The sequence below is a fragment of the Nicotiana sylvestris genome, chromosome 11 (genome assembly GCF_000393655.2).
Source record: "Nicotiana sylvestris chromosome 11, ASM39365v2, whole genome shotgun sequence".
Classification (NCBI taxonomy): domain Eukaryota; kingdom Viridiplantae; phylum Streptophyta; class Magnoliopsida; order Solanales; family Solanaceae; genus Nicotiana; species Nicotiana sylvestris.
In genome coordinates, this window is record NC_091067.1 from 125,828,933 (window position 1) to 125,850,439 (window position 21,507).

Consider the following 21,507-nt stretch of genomic DNA (forward strand, 5'->3'; position numbering starts at 1 on the left):
GCTGGGTTGTAGAAGAGGAAATCGTGGGGTGTGGTTTGATACGTGAGTGAGGTGGTTGTAAAATATCTGAAAGAATATTTAATTCCCCAATATTAGCGCCTCTAAATAAGGAAGCCTACAGCTACAATGATTCCTTATTTAATGAATTGTCTATATTTTGTAGAAATACTATTAGCATGGCGTGTAATATGCAAACTACGAACATATTTGGTAATATAGTTTCCTATATGGTATAGGAACGAAAATTTCCCTTACATAAATAGTCGGCAAGATTTTTTTTGTTTATTTTTTCAAGTCGGTATATATAGATTATATAATGATTATATATATTTATACACATATTATATGAATTATACATATCTATATCTGCCGACTATTTTTAGTTTAAGCAGTTAGGCGGACGCCATTTAAGTTCAGGGGCGGAGGTAGTACATATGTTGCGGGTTCGACCGAACCTAGTAGTTTTGATTCAAACCCTATATTTGAGCTAAGAAATTTATTAAATATATATAAATTATTAATCTAGAACCCATTAACTTAAAAAATTAGAATCCCGAACCCATAAACTTCAAGTCCTGGCTCCGCCTCTGTTTAAGTTAATACTTCTTGAATGGAATTATATTTTACTCTAAGGTACTGTTTCAAAGAAAAATTATTGTGTGCACAAGTTGTACAATGTTTTCATTGATGCGATTATTTTGCAATGTTTTATTGGCTTACATTGATAACATCATGAAAATATATACCTAATAAACATATTTTAGGTTATTGATGGGCATAATTCACTTTTTGTCTATAAGTACTATTTTCGCTTTTGCTTGTGCCAATTACTTCATTAAATTCATAACTAGTCAGTATTCAGTTTTTGTAACTAGAAAATAATCATTGCCATGAAGTTTCAAATTTCACAGGTGAAACTCAATATCCTGATATTTCACCTTTAAGATAATAACTACTTTTTTAATACAAGACCGGAAAGTGACTAGGGTGCGGTATTACCACGTTAACATGCAAACACTATTCTCATTTATATACAAAACCATAACAAAAGCACCATCGCATCTCCCGTAAAAATTGCATAGGGTGCCTTATTTGGTCGCTCCTTTTTAATTTATATTCGTTTTATTTTTTTCATTTACATCAGCACCCATTTTTTTGTTAAAAGCATTTTAAAAAGACGATTTTGCCCTTTTTTAATAAAAGAATATTGACAAACTGCAGGACAAAACTTAAGTATGTTTAGGCTGAAGTTTTACCAAATGAACTAAAAGACTTCAGCTTTGTTTAGACTGAAGTTTCGGATAAAACTCAGGACAAAACTGTAGACTGCGTTTCAAAACTTCAGCATATTTTGGTATGAAATTTTAGTAAATGAACTAAATAACTTCAGCATGCATTAGCAAAAACTCTTTAGAAAATTACATACTGCAAGACAAAAACTTAAGCATGTTTAGTCTAAAGTTTTAGCAAATGAACTAAAAAATTTAAGCATGTTTACTCTGAAGTTTTGGCAAATAAACTGAATAACTTCAGCATGCATTAGCAAAAACTCATTAGAAAATTACATACTGCAAGACAAAAACTTAAGCATGTTTAGTCTGAAGTTTTAGCAAATGAACTAAATAACTTCAGCATGTTTAGTCTTAAGTTTTAGCAAATGAACTAAATAACTTCAGCATGTTTAGACTGAAATTTCGGATAAAACTCATGACAAAATTGTAGACTGCAGGATAAATAACTGCAGCATGCATAGCATGAACTTTTAGCTTCAATGTGAAAACAACTTCATGCTATATTAGCATAAAGTTTTAGCTTCAACATGAAACAACTTCGTGCTACATTAGCATGAAACAACTTCGTGCTATATTAGCATGAAGTTTTAGCTTCAACGTGAAACAACTACATGCAAGTGTGATTCTGAAGATGAATCTGGACAAATTTCTTATTTTCGATAAAGCTGCTGAGAGGAGAGGAAGAGATCTTTTTTCAATAATAAGGTTGCAGATCACGCGATTAATGCGTGATGCAGGTTTTATACCTTTTGTATCACGACCCTAAACCTCGACCCGATCTTGATGGCGCGTCTCGTGAAGACAAGGCCAGCCAACTAAACTCAATTCACCTTCTTAAAATAGTTAAATAATACATAAGCAATTTAAACATGATTCAATGATAATAATTAGCAGAAGTACAACCCGACCCAGCCCTAACCGGGGCATCACAAGTCACGAGCATCTACTAGGGTATAAATACAATCGAAAATCTGAAGTGTACAAATACAGACTAATGAAATAAAGAGAGAGAGAGAGAGAGAAGCAGTGCTGCAAACGCCGGCAGCTACCTTGCTAAACTCCGATGACTCTGCCTCCGATCAGCCAAAACCCTCTATCGGGTGTATAAATACCTGAATCTGCACACGAGGTGCAGAGAGTAAAGTGAGTACTCCAACTCAGTGAGTAACAAATGTAAATAAAGAGTGAAGGCAAGAAATCACGTAAAGCATATCAAGATACTGTATAGAAGCAGTTCAAAAACCAATAAGAAAGCAGTGAAGCTGTAAAATCTCTCAAAACATCTTAGCTCAGCTTAAACTTCTTTGAAAATGGCTTTTTCAACAGTTACGCAAATGAATGCAAAATAGTTAGTGCAGATAAGCACAGAAATCTGCCCCTCGGGCACAAATAACATAGTTTAACATGTAAATAATAGGTAAATATGAAAGATAAACACATAAAAGCTCGCCCCTCGGGCTCAATGTCAACAACTCCGCCCCTCGGGCAATATCTCAGAACAATACCAGCCCCTCGGGCAATCATATAGAACGGTACCAGCCCCTCGGGCAATCACATAGAACAATACCAGCCCTTCGGTCTATCACGTGGAACAATATCAGCCCCTCAGGCTATCATATGGAACAATATCAGCCTCTCGAGCTATATCTCACTTCATAATAGGTACCCGCACTCACTGGGGTGTATAGACTCCGGGAGGGTCCCCTTACAGCCCAAGCGCAATATCAAGCCATCTCGTGGCATCAAATCTAGGCCCTCGGCCTCATATCAGTCAAGCCACCTCGTGGCATATATATCTCAGGCCCTCGGCCTCATAAACAATATCAACAAGCCACCTCGTGGCGTACATATCTCAGGCCCTCGGCCTCAAATCAGTATCAGTGTTTCCTCACAACTAGGACCTCGGCCTTACTCAGTCAAAAATATTCATAAGCCCCTCGGGCATTAGTAAAACAGTATTTCTCAGCCTAAAACATCATTTAAACTATCATTTAAGTCTTAAAACGTAGTAAAAAATGGCTGAGTAGTAAAACAGTGGGAAATAACATGACTGAGTTTAAATAATAAGTCGAAACAGTGAGAAAATAGCAATAAAAATCCCCGAAGGGTTCAAATAGTTGGCACGAAGCCCAAGTATGGAAATCAGCCCAAATTATGATGATAGCAAATAAGTTTCAGTCAAATACACGGTAAAATCATCAATCGGGACGGACCAAGTCACAATCCCCAATAGTGCACGACCCCACGCTCATCGTCGAGTGTGTGTCTCACTTCAATATAGCACTACGATGTGCAATCTGGGGTTTCAAACCCTTAGAGCATCATTTACAATCATTACTCACCTCGAACCGGCTAAATCTCTAGCTAGCGACGCCTTTTCCCCTCAAATCGGCCTCCATGCGCATCGAATCTATCCAAAATCAGAACGAGAACATCAAAATATGCTAAGGGAACAAGGCCCAAGCGAAAACAATCAATAACGGGCACAAATCCCGAAATTACCAAAACCCGAGCCCCGGGCCCACTTCTCAAAACTCAGAAATTTTCACATCATTAGATTTTTCGTCTCCCCACGAGTTCATACATATCAACAGCATCAAAATCGGAGTTCAAATGACTCCTCAAATCCTCCATTAAAGGCCTCTTAAACTCAAGCCCTAATCCTCCATTTGTAGCCCTTTAAACCCATTAATTACAGCCTTAATTAATGAAATTCTACCATAGGATTGTGTTTTAAGTCCAAAATCCGTACCTCAACGAAGTCTCTTTGATTCTTCTCTTCAAAATCGCCCAAAGCTCCTAATTCCGAGTGCAAAAATTTAAACCCTTCAAAAATCGCGAAGGAAGACATATATACATTCTGCCCAGACATAACCGTATCTGCGGTCCAAAATCCGCTTCTGTGGTACCGCACTTGCGGTCTAAACCTCCGCTTCTGCGAAAACACTTAAGGGACCAAAGCCGCTTCTGCAACTAAACTCCCGCATCTGCGACATCGCAAATGCGGTCACCATACCACTTCTGCGGTCTCTGCCTATCTGACCCTTTTTCACTTCTACGATGAATCTCCCGTATCTGCGGCGTCGCATCTGCGGTCCACAAACCGCAGATGTAAAAATACCAGAAGCAACAAATCTGAAGCTGCAACACAATTCTAATTTTTCCGTTAACCATCCGAAATCACCCCGAGGCCCCCGGGACCTCAACCAAAAGTACAAACATGACCCAATACCTTATTCAAACTTGTTCCAATCATCGAAACACCTCAAACGATATCAAATCTACCAAATCACATTGGATTCAAGCCTAAGTTTCCAAAATCTTCCGAAAAACGCTTTTGCTAAAAAACCCAACCAAACCACGTCCGAATGATCTGAAGTTTTACACACACATCCCAAATGACACCACGAAGCTACTGTAACTCTCGGAATTTCATTCCGACCCCTATATCAAAATCTCACCTATCAACCGAAAAACGCCGAAATCTCAATTTCGCCAATTCAAGCTTAAACCTTCCACGGACTTCCAAAATGCCTACCGGTCATGCTCCTAAGTCCCAAATCACCCAAAGGAGCTAGCCAACTCATAACAATTCCGATTCGAGATCATATACAAGCAAGTCAAATCTTGGTCAAACCTTTCCAATTTCAAGCTACAAACTGAGAACTGTTCTTCTAAATTCATTCCAATTTCACCGGTCGGGGCAAGTCATGCCTGAGAACTAGCGAGCAAAGTGCAAAAGCTCAAAACGACCGGTCGGGTCGTTACATCTTCCCCACTTAAACATACGTTCATCCTCGAACGTACCTAGAGTTGTTCCAAAAGCCAACCAATTGTTGAATAACCCCACCATGCACATACCCGGGTGATCCCACGTCACCCTATCTCTATAGGTCCGATAACACATTGCAACTAAAATTTCACAACCCAATCTAGCCCATAAGCCTTAGAACCACATTTCCATTTCTGAAACCATTCACAAGATCAGAATCTCACATCTATATTCAGAATAAGCCCGAACAAGCTGTAATCACCCATACTTGCAATCTCAGGTGCAATCACATGATATACCACATAACTCAAACACTCGTAGCGATAACTTTTATTCGCAGCAGCTGCCCACAACAACCGAATACTAGTAGAAAACCTCTTATCAACTAAAGTCTCATTCCAACACTTTCATATACTGCCAACGATAAATGAAACACGCAATGAATCATAACTATTTCTCAGGTCAACCAATCATGAAGCCACTTCTCCTTTGGCAAATACCATAGCAAATTTCCGAGCCGAACCTCGATATTATCCTTCCAACATGCTGAAGTCGAATCCGTTCGTATACATTGATAATCCCAACAATCCTCGCTAATCCAACGCACTACTCTGGTGACATGACACATCAATGCAGACCTAAGCCACAACTTGCATAATATGCGCACCAATAAGCAACGGTCCGAACATACCCCAAATCATGAAAATGACTCTAATGAAAGAGTTGTCCCTCAATCTCACCAGTACCATCAAAACACAAGATTGAGAACATGTGTCACTTCATAGAAATAGAACACACGAATCTAACCCGCAAGGTCATACCTCCACATAACTTCGCTGCGATGCGCGATCCTGTCCAACACTGCTCCACATGAACCACCTCAAGTCAGTATGCTCGAAATCGACAACCACGCACAATTTGATGTCTGGAACCAAAGCAAATCATCATACCCACGGTAAAGCAAATAACCTACACCGCACAAACCTGAAAGGACATAACCGATACGCCATTCACCAAGCAAAACCCAAATTTCTCTTCCCGCTCGACTTCCACTATGAAACCCCAAAAGAACCACACCATAGATGCCTATAACCAACGAATCACAACACCTCGCAACACAGAAAGGTAACTCATAGATCTCACCAGATTACTAATAAGCCCAATAACAATTGAATCAACACATCCCTCAACAATACAACTCGGAGCCAACCAAGCTGACTCAAGTTAGAACATACATCCATATTGGCCTGCCAACGAAACCCCTATATCAAGGAAACCCTGAAGCTACTCCTTCAACTCCTTAAACTCTACTGGTGCCATATGATACGGTGCCCGACATCAAATCAATACTGAAATCAACAACCTTGCCCGGCGACATGCCCGGCCACGAGAAACACATCCGAAAAGTCCCTCACCATCGAAACTGAATCAATGGTAGAAGCCTCAGCACTGACATCCGTCACGAAAGCCCCAATAAGAAGGACACTCCTCCCCAGCCGTCCGCTGGGCCTTTGAAATATAAAACCACTCCACTAGGACATAATCCATCGAACCTCGCCACTCAATCTGTGGTATCTCCGGCATAGCCAACAACGCCGCCTTGGCGCAATATTCCAAAATGACACAACATGGAGACAACCAATCTGAACCCAATATCACATCCAAAATCTAACATACCAAGCAACAAAAGATCTGCTCGGGTCTCCAAACCCCGATAGTCACTAAACAATGCTGATACACGCGACCCACAACCACAACATAGCTTGAACATGAGAACTCCCAGTCTCCAACTCCATATAGCACAGGAATCACCATACCTGATCTCAATTTCGCCGTCTGAATGCATACCACACCTCAAATATCCAATCATTCCACGAAAAATACTCTATAATTCCCCTGTGCCACCAAGCAAACTCGAATATTAGCAATCGATCTAACCATAAAGTGTCGCAGTACTACCGAAGTACCATCACCTTAATCACATTGCCTTTTCTGAAATATATACCCTCGTCAAACCACTCCGGTTAGCAATATCATTTCCTTAATCGTCTGAAGCTCATTCCTCTAATCATCTGAAACTGCCCGTGCTGCCTAAGAATTTTATGACCTTCCTTTCAGAACCGAACCGCAACCTTACACGCACAATTCTCAACCATTTACAACATACCACATAACCCATACCATTCTAGGATAACCATGAGAACTTTATATCCCTTCCGAACCGCAAGCAACTATGCATTCCACTAGCCAAGAACTTTCCATTGATCCCATCTAGAAGAGAACCACTATACATCCCATGCTCCTCATGCCAATAGGAAAAATATACCCCTCTAACTGTGGTGGAAACTATCTAGAACTCCCTGAATTCCATTTGTACAATACTAACTCATCAGGACTGAATTCTTCTAACTCAACCGAGCTATGCATGTCACTAAAACCCAAAAGAATTGCCGTGAAACACCTACAGAGACTCATTACCCCGTAAGCACCCAAAGAGCTAAGCATATTCTTACCATACCGATCCGACCCACTACCAAGATATACCATCTATCCGAGTTTCTTTCTAATTTACCTTCAACTTGATACTCCTTCTTGATATAACATCATAATTTCTCAACCCAAACCTACCACACAGGACCCAACCATAAAGCCACACCGTCTAAAACTCAGAAGCCGCTGAATACCCTCTTAAGTATTCCAAAAGCATCACATTCAAAATACTTTCCTCTGAGGAAACTTCCTGCAAATCTAAATCCGTTACCTTTACCTTCGTGATACTAATACATAGAATCCCATAATTAATATAGAAAATACCACAAGTCTTGACATCTTCCAATGAGAACTCTGTTTCTAACCACATATACAACTTTAACATACCCAATTGTTACATGTAGAATCTTGAACATATTAGATCCATTCTCGAGAGTCATTCACTCTATTAAAACTGCAATTAGCCTGATCAAACAAACGGAACTACCCATGCCTCATTAGCGCTCTGACATCGCGGAAGGTGACATCATTCCATTACAACCAAGCAACTTCCTGCCCTACGCATCGAGCATCTTTTACCAACAACAACTCAAGACATTTTGAGATTCTCTTACACCTATGAAGCATGACATAACCTTTGTCAAAATTTTCCTTTACTCGAGACATCCTCGGTCTCAATCTCCATAAGCCGTAATTGATTCACCAGTATGCTTCAACTAGAACCAACATAGCACATAACCGTGCAATCAACTAATCGACAACATACTCCCCCACTTGGCTCGAAGCCATAGACCCAAAACACCCATAATAACTCATAACGCATATACTCTATTGCTGCCATAATACTCTAGTGAGATTAAACTCAAATCTTTTGTAAGCTTGTGAAAACACAGATCTTTTAGTACTTTAAATCTCTTGCAAATCTCGCATTCACTCTCGCAATAGTCACACCCACTCTCTTAAGCGACCCAATTTAAATTGCAACACACATCTTTCACTCGCAAATGAGATCTTCTAACAGACATATAAGGATCGCACAACCTCTGAACACTTCGCAGGAGATGATCCACCTGCTTCACCTCGAACTAACCTTTCCGCATGTCTTCCTCCGTCATGAACTTTATGCAGTCACTTAGTCTTCCTGAGTCTGAACTCATACCGCAATATGAAATTTACTTCACTCCCAACTAGGAAACATGAGAAGATTCTTCACACGCCCAAAACTTGGGGCTATACCTCAAATCAAGATGGGAATCAAGCACCTAATAGTTCTTCCATCCTCTAGCAGACCCTTCTCGTCGCCTCCAAATCATATGGATACATCTCGTAGTACTAGCATACTCATCACATAGTTATCCAGCCATCACTTCCACAAATAGAGACAATACCGAACATATAAGTTCAAAAACACTTGCTCACACAATCAGCACCTCAGTGCTCAAGCCATAAGCAAAGATCCAGCCTTAAGTCCTCCAGACTGGCCTAACATCAACTCACAGAGATCACATCTCGCCCATCGATTAGGGAACCACAAGCCATCAAGGCACATCTGATACTGAGCGTTCATGCGCGCATACGAACGCGTGGAAGGAATTCAAAGAGTTACATTCCAAGCTGAATCAAGGACACACTATAAGAATTTCAAGAATGTGAAGTTTTTCCTAAAGGTTCCGCAGCATCTCGAGGATAAATACAAACGTCTCCATACCGATCCGCGAGACTTTACTAAACCTGCTTATGACTCGTGAGACCTATGTAACCTAGGCTCTGATACCAGTTTGTCACGACCCTAAACCTCTACCCGGTCTTGATGGCGCCTCTCGTGAAGACAAGGCCAGCCAACTAAATCCAATTCACCTTCTTAAAACAGTTAAACAATACATAAGCAATTTAAACATGATTCAGTGATAATAATTAGCGGAAGTACAACCTTACACAGCCCTAACAGGGGCGTCACAAATCACGAGCATCTACTAAGGTATAAATACAACCGAAAATCTAAAGTGTACAAATATAGACTAATGAAATGAAGAGAGAGAGAGAAGCAGAGCTGCGAATGCTGGCAGCTACCTTGCTAAACTCCGATGACTCTGCCTCCGATCAGTCAAAACCCGCTACCGAGTGTATAAATACTTGAATCTGCATGCGAGGTGCAGGGAGTAAAGTGAGTACTCCAACTCAGTGAGTAACAAATGTAAATAAAGACTGAAGGCAAGAAATCACGTAAAGCATATCAAGATATTGTATAGAAGCAGATCAAAAACCAGTAAGAAAGCAGTGAAGCTGTAAAATCTCTCAAAATATCTTAGCTCAGCTTAAACTTCTTTGAAAATGGCTTTTTCAATAGTTACGCAAATGAATGCAAAACAGTTAGTGCAGATAAGCACAGAAATCCGCCCCTCGGGCACAAATAACATAGTTTAACAAGTAAATGACAAGTAAATATGAAAGATAAACACATAAAGGTTCGCCCCTCGGGCTCAATGTCAACAACTCCGCCCATCAGGCTATATCTCACATCACAATGGGTACCCGCGCTCACTGGGGGTGTACAGACTCCGGGAGGGGCCCCTTACGGCCCAAGCACAATATCAAGCCATCTCGTGGCATCAAATCTTGGCCTTCGGCCTCATATCAGTCAAGCCACCTCACGGCGTATATATCTCAGGCCCTCGGCCTCATAAACAATATCAACAAGCCACATCGTGGCGTACATATCTCAGGCCCTCGGCCTCAAATCAGTATCAGTATTTCCTCACAACTAGGCCCTCGGCCTTACTTAGTCAAAAATACTCACAAGCCCCTCGGGCATTAGTAAAACAGTATTTCTCAGCCCAAACATCATTTAAAATATCATTTAAGTCTCAAAACGGAGTAAAAAGAATGGTTGAGTAGTAAAACATTGGGAAATAACATGACTGAGTTCAAATAACAAGTCGAAACAGTAAGGAAATAGTAATAAAAATCCCCAAAGGGTTCAAATAGTTGGCATGAAGCCCAAGTATGGCAATCAGCCCAAATCATGATGATAGCAAATAGGTTTCAGTCAAATACGCGGTAAAATCATCAATTGGGACAGACCAAGTCACAATCCCCAATAGTGAACGACCCCATGCTCATCGACGAGCGTGTTTCTCACCTCAATATAACACTACGATATGCAATCCGTGGTTTCAAACCCTCAAAGCATCATTTACAATCATTACTCACCTCGAACCGGCTAAATCTTTAGCTCGCGACGCCTTTGCCCCTCAAATCGGCCTCCATGCACGTCAAATCTATCCAAAATCAGAACGAGAACATCAAAATATGCTAAGGGAACAAGGCCCAAGCAAAAACAATCAATAACGAGCACAAATCCCGAAATTACCAAAATCCGAGCCCCGGGCCTACTTCTCGAAACTCAGAAATTTTCATATCATTAGATTCCTCGTCTCCCCACGAGTTCATACATATCAACAACATCAAATTCGGAGTTCAAATGACCCCTCAAATCCTCCATTAAAGACCTCTTAAACTCAAGCCTTAATCCTCTATTTTTAGCCCTTTAAACCCATTAATTACAGCCTTAATTCATGAAATTCTACCATAGGATTGTGTTTTTAGTCCAAAATCCTTACCTCAACGAAGTCTCTTTGATTCCTCTCTTCAAAATCGCCCAAAGCTCCCAATTTCGAGTGCAAAAAATGGTTAAACCCTTCAAAAATCGCGAAGGAAGACATATATACATTCTGCCAAAACATAACTGCATCTGCGGTCCAAAATCAGCTTTTGCGGTCTAAACCTCCGCTTCTGAAGAAACACTTAAGGGACCAAAGCCACTTCTGCGACTAAACTCCCGCATCTGCGACATCGCAGATGCGGTCACCATACCGCTTCTGCGGTCTCTGCCCATCTGACTCTTTTTCGCTTCTGCGATGAATCACCTGCATCTGCGGCGCCGCATCTGCGGTCCACAAACCACAGATGCGAAAATACCAGAAGCAGCAAATCTGAAGCTGCAACACAATTCCAATTTCTCCGTTAACTATCTGAAATCATCCCGAGGCGCCCGGGACCTCAACCAAAAGCACAAACATGACCCAATACCTTATTCAAACCTGTTCCAATCATCGAAACACCTCAAACGACATCAAATCTACCAAATCACATCGGATTCAAGCCTAAGTTTCCAAAATCTTCCGAAATATGCTTTTGATCAAAAACTCAATCAAACCACGTCCGAATGATCTGAAATTTTACAAACGCATCCCAAATGACACCATGAAGCTACTGCAACTCTAGGAATTTCATTCCGACCTCTATATCAAAATCTCACCTATCAACCGGAAAACGCTGAAATCTCAATTTTGCCATTTCAAGCTTAAACCTTCCACGGACTTCCAAAATGCCTACCGGTCATGCTCTTAAGTCCCAAATCACCTAACGGAGCTAGACAAATCATAAAAATTCCGATCCGAGATCATATACAAACAAGTCAAATCTTGGTCAAACCTTTCCAATTTCAAGCTACAAACTGAGAACTGTTCTTCCAAATTCATTATGATTTCCCTGAAAACCAAAACCAACGATTTACATAAGTCATAATACATCACACAGGCAAGTCATGCCTGAGAACTTACTAAATATAAGGTACGACTGCAAATTCCTATTGCACTAGTTATTACTATTATATAGAAATGGGAGTTGGGGTGTACGAACAACGACAGTATGGTACGAACAGTGGCTCTATTAAGTATGTATAAGTTGACATCTTTGTATCGATACATTCTAGAATCCTCATTCAAGAGCTCTCTTTCCTTCTACATTCGCTCTTTGCTACTCATGTCTCCTATCCCTCCCCCAACTACCAATTTCTCCAAAATTTCCAAACAAAAATCTCCAACTCTATTTTTTAACCCTAGATTTAGTCGCTAAACCCAATACTGTGAATTGTTAAAGTTCTTAAAAGCCAAGTGAACCTAGAATTAGAAGTTCGAAAAGATGGATCTCTTACTCTTTGTTCGCGTCGATTCCGTCGGAGTTCTATGGTTCCTGTCTTTGCGGTGAGCATGTATAATATTCCTATTATCTTTTCCCCTGTTAAAACTTATCGTTCTTCCTCCTTTATCATGTGCTTTTTATTTTTTCAATTCATGCATAGATGTTGTGTTGGCTTATCTTGGTTTTTTGTCTTATGATAGTTCTTGATTAGCGTAGATATGATTAGTGTCCCAACTTAAACAAAAGTGAACTGTTATTTTTTGTTAGAATGAAAAGAGGGTCGGAAGAAAATTTGGTTATTGCCTTAATATCCTAAATTTGTCTAATGTGTACATATATAACTTCATATTCTATTTTCTTTATTTTTTGTATTATATGGAAATATTTCCTACTTTATTTGATGAGATATAAATTAGTGTTTAAATTGTTTATCTTTTCTTGGTTAAATATTGAAATGTTGGTTGTCCTGCAATTAGATATACATGTTTCACACGGTCCTTCACCATTTTTGTCTCTCCTTAATCTCATCGTTATGGCCACACAACTGGCTATTGGACTTTTATGCTTAGGAGTAGATGAGTATTCACAATCTAATTACAAAATTTTGATGGTTTAGTTGTCAAGTTTATGTTTGTAAGAGTGGGGTTTACTGCATTTTTTCATCATCGTCATCATCCTCTAGGCTCCTCGGCTCTTCAGAATCCCTTTTTCAATTCTGTCACATATACTGAAAATCAAGTTACTCTTTCAGTTTTTGTTTCTCCTTTTTTTAATATGTATATGTATCAGAATTCTTACCAACTTTAGCTTTGCTGTGACTATTTTCTACTTTTTTTTTGTGCTTTATTAATTAGAATTTGCATTTGAACCCAGTTAACTCTGAAGTTATAAGGAATTGCACAATTAGAAAATAGATAATGACTTTCATTGCTTGTGGAATAGCATTCTGCTTAATGTATTTGAATCAACTAAAGGTCTGTACATACTCAGTAAGTAGTCATATTCTCAGGCGTGTTTATTATATTCATTTTGTGAGGCTTTTTCAGTATCCTTCAGTAGATGGTGCCACAATGGTTCAATTTTTTTCTCGCTGTTATGGTACATCCTTCTATTTATGAATTATTTTATATCTTAGACAAAATGATGGGTATGCATACCCAATGTGTTTGGCATATGAATGTATCTTGGTAACAAATATAATTCTTCCTCTTTTATTTTGTTCTCGGGAAAAGAAGAACTAAAATTAGGTGTGAATAACACTGATTAACGCATATTTTCAAGCTTATTCCCAATAGTTAGAGATCCTCTAAAGTGTATCTTTTAACATATTAGATGCCAAATCTTTTATTTAAAATTGAGAGAACCTTCTGTTAATGGTAATAAGGATCTTTGGATAAAATTCATGAATATTATCGAAGAACGAAGAAACAATTGAGCACATTGTGTCGACACGCTTTCTTATTTTAATTGAGGGGGTTTGTGAAATTAACTGACTATAGATGAATCTCTTTCGCGACAGGTGATCCATGAATAAATAATTATTTTCTCGAAAGATTGAACTGTAAAGGTTCTTACTTAGTACATGTCAAAGCTAACAACTGAGGTGAGTAAGAAATTGAATTTTGTTTACAGATGGCCAATTTCATTATTCTGTCCAATTTCGGAATATGTGAATTCTTATTGACTAAATATACATGACTTTTTGGTGAAGCCTTCTTTTCTGATGCACCTTTGATTGATTTTTAGGAACTTACTAAACTTTTTAAAATACAAAAAAATAATAAGAAAAGTTCATTCAATTGAAATTCTATGGGTTTTATCGAAAAAATGGTGTAAAAGTCAAGTAGGTTTTGTGAAGTTGTCTGCCATGATAGATTTGTGACCTTCAAGTTAGTGTTGTATTCTTGGCCGGGCCCGGGCCTTCGTGGGCCAAACGGGCCGGGCTTCGTGGGCCTGGGCTCTGGCGGTCCCGGGCTTCGTGGGCTCAACGGGTGGAACCGGCCCGTGACGGGCCTAAGCCCACATGGTCCTGGGCTTAACGGGTCGGGCTCGTGGGCCTAGCGTTTTTTTTAAAGGCAATTTCTTGTAGTATCATGGCTTTATTAAAAATTCACTATATAGTATATATGTAGATCTAATTATTAAAGTGCTTGACGAAAAAGAAAATAACAAACAATAGTAAAACACTAAATTGTCATGCATAATATATTGTCTTGTAGTCTATATTCCCATAATATATTGTCTTGTAGTATATATATTGTATCTTATGTATATATATTCTCTTATATATTTTCTTGTAGTATATATATTGTATCTTATGTATATATATTCGCATAATATATTTTCTTGTAGTATATATATTGTATCTTATGTATATATATTCGCATAATATATTGTCTTGTAGTATATATATTGTATCTTATGTATATATATTCGCATAATATATTGTCTTGTAGTATATATATTGTATCTTATGTATATATATTCTCTTATATATTTTCTTGTAGTATATATATTGTATCTTATGTATATATATTCTCTTATATATTTTCTTGTAGTATATATATTGTATCTTATGTATATATATTCGCATAATATATTGTCTTGTAGTATATATATTGTATCTTATGTATATATATTCGCATAATATATTGTCTTGTAGTATATATATTGTATCTTATGTATATATATTCGCATAATATATTGTCTTGTAGTATATATATTGTATCTTATGTATATATATTCGCATAATATATTGTCTTGTAGTATATATATTGTATCTTATGTATATATATTCGCATAATATATTTTCTTGTAGTATATATATTGTATCTTATGTATATATATTCTCTTATATATTTTCTTGTAGTATATATATTGTATCTTATGTATATATTGTAGCTTATAAATAATTCTAAGTAAAGACAAAGAAATATTGCGAAAAGATATTCAAGGGTAGAAGCAATAAATTTTATTACCAAAAATGGCATATCTTTCTTAGTCATCCTTCCCCCAATGGAATGAGCACAACAAGGTACTAATACCACCATTAGAAGGAAAAAAAACTAAGGAAGATGTGCCAAAATACAAGTTACATATTAGTCTATGTATTATCTCTAACAAATCTCATAAATCCTTCAAGGTTCGGAGGAGGTTGCGTTGGTGGTGGTGGAAAAGAAGCTTGTTCATCACCACTTCCGGGCGAAGCCGAATCCTCCGCAAGTTCCGCTATCATTTCTTCATAAGCTTCATCTATCGCCGGTTGTGCTTCTGCAATTCCAAAGTTTCTTCTTTCCGAGCGGATCCAATCTCTAAACAATACTGATTTTTCCAAGCTATCCCTCATAGACGCTCTATGATCACCTATTTGCAGTCTTGCTTGACTGAAAGCGCTCTCTGATGCAACAGTTGAAGCTTGAATTGATAAAATATCCCGAGCCATCCTTGCAAGAACAGGAAAATGTTTTTCCCTTGCCTTCCACCATTCCAAAAGATCAAAAGAGCCGTCTGGATTCTCCTTTTCAAGTCCCTGAGACAAATAAACTTGAAGCTCATTTAGATGTGAAGTTTCATCATAATTATCACCTTGAGAACCCCTGAACTCCGTCCAAGATTTAAGAGCTTTTAAGCCCGCAACTCTTTTAGACGATTGTGAGCTAGACGAAGTAGGGGTTGGAATAGTTGGCCTAGCATGCTCTAAGGCAAGTTGATAAGCATTATAAACTGTTTGAGCATTAATTTTAATTGAAGCTTTTGCATCTGCAAGTGTAGCAATTTCCTCATTTGAAAGATCTAAAGCCTTATAAATATTTGAATACCAAAAATGAGGACCTCCCAATTTCATTGTAGGATTTAGCATTGCAGCAAGACCATAAATAGGAGGGATAGGAAAAAAATATTTTTTAAACTTTTGTTTCATTTCATTTATAGCAAGTTCATAAATGTCCCCACCCTCACCAAATTCAACAAACAAATCAGATAGTGCTGCAATATAAACTAAACAGTTTGAAATAGTAGGATAATATTGCCCAGAAAATGCATTTGTAGCAATTTGAAAATGTTCTAAAAAATCTAAAAGAATTTTAACATTCGTCCAATCTTGAGTAGTAAGCATTTCATCATCATCCTCACCACCTACCCGAGAATTAAACGTTGCATTAATTGGGTTTCTATATTCATATGCAACTACTAAACTTTCGTACATACAATTCCATCTAGTCGGGCAAGGTTTAGGAACCTTTCTTTCTCTAAGGCCATATTCATCACATTTTTTAAAATACTCTCTAAGTCTACTTCTACGGTTTGAATAAAAAAGCCAATTAAGAGCCATTCTAACCTTTTCAATTTCTATGTTTAAAATTCGCATACCATCACCGACAATTAAATGATAAATATGACAAATACATCTAACATGGAAAATATTAGTAAATGCAGGATTTAGTGTTGTTGTAAGCATGCCTATAGCACTAGTGTTACTAGAAGCATTATCCATAGAAATTGCCATTATTTTATCGCTAAAGCAAAAATATCTACAAATATCTGCAACAGTGTTAGCTATAAACTTACCTGTGTGACGCGAATTAATTATTCTATATGCAATTATGCGTTTTTGCATTATCCATTCCTCATCTATCCAATGACTTGTAACAGTTAGATAATCACAATCATTACCACTTCTACCAATATCAGTAGTAATAGAAATCCGATTAGGTATATGAGTAAATAAATACCGCAAATATTGTTCATATTCATGTTTGAATTTATAAATATCACTCTTAACTGTTGCGCGAGGCCAACCTTTATAAGTAGGATTAAAAACTCTTCTAATATAATGAACCCAATTAGGATTAGAAGCAAAAGTATAAGGTAAGCACATAACAGTAATCATCTTTGCTAATTCTTCACGATCTCTATTTGGATCGTAATATAAAATACCTCCGGTGACAGTGTTAATTCCTGGTTGAACTAGATTTGAACCTGTACTAGGGTTAACCGCAGAATCTACACTTGTCCCCTCTAGTTGCGCTTTCATTTGAAAAAATCTAGCCTTATCTCTAGGGTGTGTTTTTATGTGCCTAGTCAAACTACCCGTGCCGCTACGGTCTCCAGTATATTTATGCACCATTAATTTCCCACAAGTTTTACACTTAGCCTTATTTTGTTCTCTTACTTGAGTAAAAAAATTCCAAACTAATGATGTTTCTAGGCGTTTAGCAGGTTCTCTATTAAAAGTAGGAGTTTCTACAGGTGGGTCGACCGGTGCATCAGTTGGGTTATTAAGAGGACTAGTAGGTGTATCATCTAAATCCGGTGCTTGGGTTTCATCATCATCCTCATTTTCCTCATTATTTTCTAAGATGGTTTCATTAGGATAAAGAGCATTCATAATTTCATCATCTAATCTTTCACCTGGTGCAACATTATGGTAAAATTCACTATCGGTAAATTGAAAACAAGGGTGATCACTATCAAGAATTACGGAAGGAGGAGGACGTCTAGGTTGGCGACTACTTTCAACTTGCTTATCTTTTCTAGGTCGGGGAGCCGGGGGAAGGGTAGTTGGTTGGCCACTACTTTCACCGGTTTTATCTTTTCCTTTACCAAACATTTTTTTCAAAGTAAATGCCATATTAATTATAATTATGCAAACTAAACCACACAAAAATATATTCTTAAAACGTAAGAGTTGAAACGAGTTTACCGGATTGCCGAACAACTTCTTGAAAATTGAAAATCGTTGAACACTTGAAAACTTCAATTCAACAACTTCACAATTTTTCACGAAATTTCAACAATAAATTAAGTAATTGTAGTAGAGAGATTGAGAGAGATTGAGAGATATTGATGAATTGGTGAATAAAAATGAAAGAATGAGGGGGTATTTATAGTTGAGAAATGGGGAAAAGTGTAATTATATAAAGTTTGGGGGCCAAATGGCCATTTTTTAAACTTAAAAACGGTCATATTTTCAGCCCAAAACGGCTACTTTTTAAATATGGCCGTTGGGCTGTTTTTTTTTTAAAAAAAAAATTTAAATTATAGCTGTTAGGCCCGCTAGGCCCGGACCAGGCCCGCCAATCGGTCCCGGGCTAAATGGTCCCGGGCTCGTGGGCTTACCAAACAAGACCAACCCGCCTCGGGCTTTAAGAAACCACCAGAACCGGCCCACCAGGCCCGTGAGGCCCGTTAAGACCGCGGGCCCGGTCCGGTCCAGTTCGGGACCGGCCCACAGTGCAGCATTACTTCAAGTCGATGTTAGAGGGTTGGGATCCCCTCCAGTAACCTTTCCTCAAGTAATGTTCAATTGTTGCTTTAGATTGTGACAACTCATCAAAAGAACATCTAAGGCTATAATATTCATCCAAAAATCCAACTTAACTTTGTCAGATTCTTCTTACTTCTCTCTCTCTAAACAACTAAGTATTTCACATTGCATGTTTATTTGTTCCTCTGAGGTCTCTCTTTCTCTCATATTATTCATGTTTCTTTGCTAAAGCTTTCTCTTCAACTCACATTTTAAGATTTCTTTGTGCAAAAATTGTTTTGTTGAAGGAATTTGACATTCAAAATTGAAATTTTCTTCTATGAGTTTGTTCGTCAATCAACAAATAGGTTGACAATAGGCTGGGAAGACCTTACAGGGTTGTCAGGCCTACATATGTGTTACTTACTCAGTATAGCAGCTTATCAATTTTTTGTCACAGGATTATTGGGTGCAATCAGCATGGGCAATCTGATTTTTTTGTCAGTTCGTCATGTAACTTCAAACCAAGTTCATCTGAGTTTCATTGCTTTTGCTGCAACGCACTTGTGACTTTTGGCTTGATGGGAGACAACAAATCAGTAAGTATGTGAAGAAAAATCGGATTCGGGCAATGCCCATGATTTCCTAATATACACTGCCAAGATCTACCAGAAACACTCATGGGATTGGTATAATTCTAGCATATAAGTTCTTCTTCCTGCTATATTAAAATCTCTCTCCTTACAAGAGATGTTCACTTCCTCAATAATTTTGATTTTGTAGGAAATAATTTGAGTAGTAAGAAAATTGGTTCAAGTCTTAGTGTTAGTGTTATGGAGTATGGAAAAGATAAAAATCTGAACAACTACAGCAGCTTCCTATGCCACCGACTCAGTTAATGGATGATTTTGCAAACAAGCTGGCAACCGAAACATGGACTCTGATCCATACCAAACATTTCTCGAAAGAATATGATTATTGTTTCTTCCTTCTTGCTGTCAGATTGATAAGTGTTGTAGATTCAAAGAAAATCTTTTGTGAAGTTTCTTCATTTAATAAAGGAATTTTTACGCTCTATAGAAAACCTTAGTATCCTATTTATTTTAAATAAATATCATTTTAAAATATTACATTCTATAAATACCTTTTATCCTTTATTGCAAAAAATCTAAATATAGTTACATCCTACAATTAAGGCACCATATATGCTAAATATTATTTTTCTCTCTCCCTTTTTGTATTTTCTCTCACATAATTACCGCGTATCTGCAAACCCCAATACAATCTCTCTCTATTTGCATACAACCAGACTCTCTTCTCCCACAAACCCTAGTTTCTTAATTCTTCTCCCACCCAAATTCTCAATTTTCTGCTCCGCGTCACCAACGTTATCTATGTGCATATTCGATAAGAAATACAGATTGGAATTACTAACCGTATTTGTGAAGGTTTTGAGCGGATACCCAATTCACTACTGGAGTCAAGAAAGAACGTAACCAAAACCCCATTTGTAATTGGAGTAGCTATTGATTTATTCTTCTCACCATAGCTTCCGTTGGCTTTGTTCCACTTCTTGATTGGAATTGGCAGCAACTTTCTCGTTGAGTTCAAGCTTGAGGATTGAGTTTTTACTTGTAAGTGTAATGTGAAAAGGAAAAAAATAAGGAATTTGCCTCATGGCTGACCAGCCGGAATTAATGGCTGGCCGCCGGCCGGCGAAGCCATATGGCTGTTTCTCTATCTAGATCGCCCAAATCGCCTATTTGTATTCAGTTGTATTCGAATGTATTCTTCAGCTGTATTCACTTGTATTCAGGTTTAACCAGTTGTATTTAACTATTTTATTCAGCAGAAGTTAATTGTATTTTGTTGCATTCAAAAGTTTATTCAGTTGTATTCAATTGTATTTTTGTTGTATTCAAGTGTTTTATTCAGATGAATTAAGGTGTATTTTGTTGTATTCAACTGTATTATTCATATGTATTTCTCTTTATTCAGCTATAATCTTTATTATGTATCTTTCAAATACAGATTAATGAGGGATCGTTTTAGTTCGTTGAGTTAAATTAGGAGAATATCATGTGATTTTATTTTCTTCCATTTTTAGCGCAGATACGTTACTGTATTTAATGTTAATGTCGCTTGAATACGGCTAAATACATGTCAAACTTAGCTGGAATTCCAGATTTTACGCCTATATTTTTGGTTGTATTAATGAATACAACAGCTTAAATACATGAAATACATTGTATAAAAACATAAAAGGTATTTATAACACGTAATATAACAAAGGGTATCTATAAATAGCTAATTAGATCAAAAAGATGGTACTTTTTTAAAAATTTCCTTTAATAAATGAAGAACGATAGATTCTAGATTAAAAAATGTTTCTCTTATAGCAAATATGATGATACTGGCCTAGATGCCTCCATTTCTAAAAACAAAAATGCTACTCCCTCCGGTTGAAGTTTCTCGACCAATTTGCTTTTAGCACCCCCATAAAGAAAATACTAAATTTTATATAAAAATACCTATTATAACTAAACTATTCTTAATAAACTTTTTAGGGATATGTACATAGGGGTTATTTTGTAAACACAAATTAAATTCTTTTTTTTATTACATAACTGGACACTTATTTTGAACCAAAATGAAAAAATAAATTGGTCACTTATCATAAACTGGAAGGAGTATATAAAATGCTTATTTATATGTTGTTTAATGTT